The following is a 6,537-nucleotide window of genomic DNA, read 5'->3' on the forward strand; positions in this document are numbered from 1 at the left end:
TATCTTATACATATAATTCAATTATAGCAATATGGAAATACCATATTATATGTATAAAGAAAAAAAATGTATAATAAAATATACATTGACATACAAATATGGCTAGTTGTATGGATATGCCGTATTCATTATATGGATACGGCATATAGATTATATAAATATGACCAAAAAATATTTTATATTGATATGGCAAATAAAGAAATTACTTGAATATGGAAATAAAAGAAGTTATATTGATATGGAAGAAAATAATGAGTCATATAGATATGTTGGCATCAGTACGAAATATGCCCAATTTACATATACCGGGGCCGCAGTACGAAAAATACCCAATATTTAGACGTCGTGGCCAAAAACATATATAGGGAGGCAGTGCTCGCCGACCGGCCGTATTGTTCAAAATTTATGTTTATCATATTATTTTGGCAATGCTATATATAAATGATATCTTATACATATAATTCAATTATAGCGATATGGAAATACCATATTATATGTATAAAGAAAAAAAATGTATAATAAAATATACATTGACATACAAATATGGCTAGTTGTATGGATATGCCGTATTCATTATATGGATACGGCATATAGATTATATAAATATGACCAAAAAATATTTTATATTGATATGGCAAATAAAGAAATTACTTGAATATGGAAATAAAAGAAGTTATATTGATATGGAAGAAAATAATGAGTCATATAGATATGTTGGCATCAGTACGAAATATGCCCAATTTACATACACCGGGGCCGCAGTACGAAAAATACCCAATATTTAGACGTCGTGGCCAAAAACATATATAGGGAGGCAGTGCTCGCCGACCGGCCGTATTGTTCAAAATTTATGTTTATCATATTATTTTGGCAATGCTATATATAAATGATATCTTATACATATAATTCAATTATAGCGATATGGAAATACCATATTATATGTATAAAGAAAAAAAATGTATAATAAAATATACATTGACATACAAATATGGCTAGTTGTATGGATATGCCGTATTCATTATATGGATACGGCATATAGATTATATAAATATGACCAAAAAATATTTTATATTGATATGGCAAATAAAGAAATTACTTGAATATGGAAATAAAAGAAGTTATATTGATATGGAAGAAAATAATGAGTCATATAGATATGTTGGCATCAGTACGAAATATGCCCAATTTACATACACCGGGGCCGCAGTACGAAAAATACCCAATATTTAGACGTCGTGGCCAAAAACATATATAGGGAGGCAGTGCTCGCCGACCGGCCGTATTGTTCAAAATTTATGTTTATCATATTATTTTGGCAATGCTATATATAAATGATATCTTATACATATAATTCAATTATAGCGATATGGAAATACCATATTATATGTATAAAGAAAAAAAATGTATAATAAAATATACATTGACATACAAATATGGCTAGTTGTATGGATATGCCGTATTCATTATATGGATACGGCATATAGATTATATGGATATGACCAAAAAATAATTCATAAAGAAATTATATGAATATGGCAGAAATAATTGGTTATATTAATATGATCAAATAATACTTTATATAAAAAAGTGAATATCTTTGGTTGGGTGGCAAAGAGAATTAAATATGCCCGATATATAGACGTCGTGGCCAAAAACTACTATAGGGTGAAGTGCTTGTCTGTTGGTCTATATATATACATATAATATTTTATGCGTACACATTATTATTATAGATAGTTAATATCTATCGTATGGGTGGCAAACGGAATTAAATAATTTCGATATTTAGACGTCGTGGCCAAAAACTACTATAGGATGGTCAGTGGTTGTCCACCAATTAATTATTGAACAAACCATATGAATATCATATGCTGTTGTCAATATAATGTATATCAATAATAATAAAAAATAAGGATGGTACAGTAAGTAGTCCATCTACTATTGAACAAAATATATTATAATATATACTTTTGTTATCAATAGAACAACATATATTAAAATCAAAATATTATCCGTATAAATTTGTTTCTTAAATGAAATTAAGACTTGGCTACGCGGTTAATATTATAAACCCATGATAATAAGGTGAAACAGAGGTCAAGTTTCTATTATATATAGAATAACAAATTGTTTCCGACTTTTATCGTTAATCTTTGGTGGCAGGTATATATGATAATTTATATTAAATTATTATATCCCCTGTCGTTTGGGCACAGAGTATCGCTTGCCGGTACAATGTGTTTACAAAAAGCATTATAATAAAATATAATTGCAATATTAGTGATCAAAATAATTTCATAATGCGCTCGGTTTTATATCATATATTACCAGAGAGTTATATGGAAAAGATAAATTTTAAATTTATCATCAAAATGCAAATGATTTAACTCAATATTTATATTGGTTACACAAAAATTGTACATGTGTGGATACAATAATTATGTATGTTGAACAAAAATGATATTTTAGAATGAAATATGTATATATAATATAATAAAAACTTATAGAAAGAAACAATATATATTGAAAATTGTGTTATAAAAAAGTTGTACTTTTTCTTTAACATCAATTATAAACTTGTTATATTAGTGGCGAAACAAGTAAAAATTAAAGAACGTATACGAATGCCATATAAAAATGGCCGTATTCGAATTAAAATAGAATTATTTCACAAAGCAAAAAAAAAAATATTGAATTAAAATCAATATTTAAGAAAAACGAACATATAATATGGAAATAAAATCTATTATATTTATATTACTAATTTCTATTCAAAAAATATGAATGAAATATGAACGAATATTCTCGTTTATCCTTCCAGTAGTTATATGCTTGTCTCAAAGATTAAGCCATGCATGTCTAAGTACACACGAATTAAAAGTGAAACCGCAAAAGGCTCATTATATCAGTTATGGTTCCTTAGATCGTTAACAGTTACTTGGATAACTGTGGTAATTCTAGAGCTAATACATGCAATTAAAACATGAACCTTATGGGACATGTGCTTTTATTAGGCTAAAACCAAGCGATCGCAAGATCGTTATATTGGTTGAACTCTAGATAACATGCAGATCGTATGGTCTTGTACCGACGACAGATCTTTCAAATGTCTGCCCTATCAACTTTTGATGGTAGTATCTAGGACTACCATGGTTGCAACGGGTAACGGGGAATCAGGGTTCGATTCCGGAGAGGGGAGCCTGAGAAACGGCTACCACATCTAAGGAAGGCAGCAGGCGCGTAAATTACCCACTCCCAGCTCGGGGAGGTAGTGACGAAAAATAACAATACAGGACTCATCCGAGGCCCTGTAATTGGAATGAGTACACTTTAAATCCTTTAACAAGGACCAATTGGAGGGCAAGTCTGGTGCCAGCAGCCGCGGTAATTCCAGCTCCAATAGCGTATATTAAAGTTGTTGCGGTTAAAACGTTCGTAGTTGAACTTGTGCTTCATACGGGTAGTACAACTTACAATTGTGGTTAGTACTATACCTTTATGTATGTAAGCGTATTACCGGTGGAGTTCTTATATGTGTTTAAATACTTGTATTTTTTCATATGTTCCTCCTATTTAAAAACCTGCATTAGTGCTCTTAAACGAGTGTTATTGTGGGCCGGTACAATTACTTTGAACAAATTAGAGTGCTTAAAGCAGGCTTCAAATGCCTGAATATTCTGTGCATGGGATAATGAAATAAGACCTCTGTTCTGCTTTCATTGGTTTTCAGATCAAGAGGTAATGATTAATAGAAGCAGTTTGGGGGCATTAGTATTACGACGCGAGAGGTGAAATTCTTGGACCGTCGTAAGACTAACTTAAGCGAAAGCATTTGCCAAAGATGTTTTCATTAATCAAGAACGAAAGTTAGAGGTTCGAAGGCGATCAGATACCGCCCTAGTTCTAACCATAAACGATGCCAGCTAGCAATTGGGTGTAGCTACTTTTATGGCTCTCTCAGTCGCTTCCCGGGAAACCAAAGCTTTTGGGCTCCGGGGAAGTATGGTTGCAAAGCTGAAACTTAAAGGAATTGACGGAAGGGCACCACCAGGAGTGGAGCCTGCGGCTTAATTTGACTCAACACGGGAAAACTTACCAGGTCCGAACATAAGTGTGTAAGACAGATTGATAGCTCTTTCTCGAATCTATGGGTGGTGGTGCATGGCCGTTCTTAGTTCGTGGAGTGATTTGTCTGGTTAATTCCGATAACGAACGAGACTCAAATATATTAAATAGATATCTTCAGGATTATGGTGTTGAAGCTTATATAGCCTTCATTCATGGTGGCAGTAAAATGTTTATTGTGTTTGAATGTGTTTATATAAGTGGAGCCGTACCTGTTGGTTTGTCCCATTATAAGGACACTAGCTTCTTAAATGGACAAATTGCGTCTAGCAATAATGAGATTGAGCAATAACAGGTCTGTGATGCCCTTAGATGTCCTGGGCTGCACGCGCGCTACAATGAAAGTATCAACGTGTATTTCCTAGACCGAGAGGTCCGGGTAAACCGCTGAACCACTTTCATGCTTGGGATTGTGAACTGAAACTGTTCACATGAACTTGGAATTCCCAGTAAGTGTGAGTCATTAACTCGCATTGATTACGTCCCTGCCCTTTGTACACACCGCCCGTCGCTACTACCGATTGAATTATTTAGTGAGGTCTCCGGACGTGATCACTGTGACGCCTTGTGTGTTACGGTTGTTTCGCAAAAGTTGACCGAACTTGATTATTTAGAGGAAGTAAAAGTCGTAACAAGGTTTCCGTAGGTGAACCTGCGGAAGGATCATTATTGTATAATATCCTTACCGTTAATAAAAAAATTTGTTAATACAAATTTAATACAAATTACCAATATATATATATATATACATAATAATTATAATAATAATTATACCAAAAATATGATCTTAAAAGTAAAAGATCAAATAAATTTCGAACAAGCAAATCGAAATATTGTAATAATATAATATTATTACAAATAAATTAAATAGAAACAAACATAAAATTCGAACAAGCAAATCGAATTATTAATATAATAAAATATATTTTATATATTTATTATAAACTTTTGTGTGTATATGGACCATAATATACACGCGTTGCGAGATGTATTGGCCAACTAATTTGATGATGATCATACATTGGATAATGCAACAACCTAAAATATACAATGTTGTACCTGGTTTCAGGTTAATGTTTTATATAAAATTATCAATATATATTAACAAACAAATGCCATTACAAATAATACTTTGATATATATTGTTTATATAAAACTAAGACATTTCGCAGCATTTATTTTAGGTATATAAATACATTTATTGAAGGAATTGATATATGCCAGTAAAATGGTGTATTTTTAATTTCTTTCAATAAAAACATATTTGACCAAATTTAAAACCAATATTATAAAACTCTAAGCGGTGGATCACTCGGCTCATGGGTCGATGAAGAACGCAGCAAACTGTGCGTCATCGTGTGAACTGCAGGACACATGAACATCGACATTTTGAACGCATATCGCAGTCCATGCTGTTATGTACTTTAATTAATTTTATAGTGCTGCTTGGACTACATATGGTTGAGGGTTGTAAGACTATGCTAATTAAGTTGTTTATACAAATTTTATAATAAAATTTTATAAGCATATGGTATATTATTGGATAAAAATAATTTAATTATTTTATTCATAATATTAACAAATATATGAAAAACATTATCTCACAATAGTAATTAAACTTTGAGAAAACGAAGAGGAATATTTTCTTTTTCAATCAAATAATACTGAGAAATGTCTAGCATAAAATATTATCTAGAATTGTCTCTTATTAATGATTTGAAATATGAAAAACGTTGACAATTTATTATTCTTCGTTAATTCGTTACAAATAAATGCCATTAATATATATATACGTCAGCTTTAAACGAATTTAATAAAATGTTTTATCATTATATATAAAGAATTAATTGCAAATAAAAGTTATATACCACCTCAACTCATATGGGACTACCCCTAGAATTTAAGCATATTAATTAGGGGAGGAAAAGAAACTAACAAGGATTTTCTTAGTAGCGGCGAGCGAAAAGAAATCAGTTCAGCACTAAGTCACTTTGTCTATATGGCAAATGTGAGATGCAGTGTATGGAGCGTCAATATTCTAGTATGAGAAATTAACGATTTAAGTCCTTCTTAAATGAGGCCATTTACCCATAGAGGGTGCCAGGCCCGTATAACGTTAATGATTACTAGATGATGTTTCCAAAGAGTCGTGTTGCTTGATAGTGCAGCACTAAGTGGGTGGTAAACTCCATCTAAAACTAAATATAACCATGAGACCGATAGTAAACAAGTACCGTGAGGAAAGTTGAAAAGAACTCTGAATAGAGAGTTAAACAGTACGTGAAACTGCTTAGAGGTTAAGCCCGATGAACCTGAATATCCGTTATGGAAAATGCATCATTAAAATTAATATTTAAACAATATTATGATAATAGTGTGCATTTTTTCCATATAAGGACATTGTAATCTATT

General features: G+C 31.5%; 2 non-coding genes across 2 annotated transcripts; both read left to right on the forward strand.

Moving 5' to 3' along the window:
* Window positions 1-2,801: 2,801 nt before the first annotated feature.
* LOC138914666 (small subunit ribosomal RNA) lies at window positions 2,802-4,794 on the forward strand. The gene has a single exon (XR_011420481.1). It is a non-coding gene; the product is annotated as a small subunit ribosomal RNA (ribosomal RNA).
* Window positions 4,795-5,417: 623 nt separating this feature from the next.
* LOC138914665 (5.8S ribosomal RNA) lies at window positions 5,418-5,596 on the forward strand. Its single transcript, XR_011420480.1, has one exon. It is a non-coding gene; the product is annotated as a 5.8S ribosomal RNA (ribosomal RNA).
* The last annotated feature ends 941 nt before the right edge of the window (window positions 5,597-6,537 follow it).

Source organism: Drosophila takahashii, unplaced genomic scaffold (assembly GCF_030179915.1).
Source record: "Drosophila takahashii strain IR98-3 E-12201 unplaced genomic scaffold, DtakHiC1v2 scaffold_72, whole genome shotgun sequence".
Classification (NCBI taxonomy): domain Eukaryota; kingdom Metazoa; phylum Arthropoda; class Insecta; order Diptera; family Drosophilidae; genus Drosophila; species Drosophila takahashii.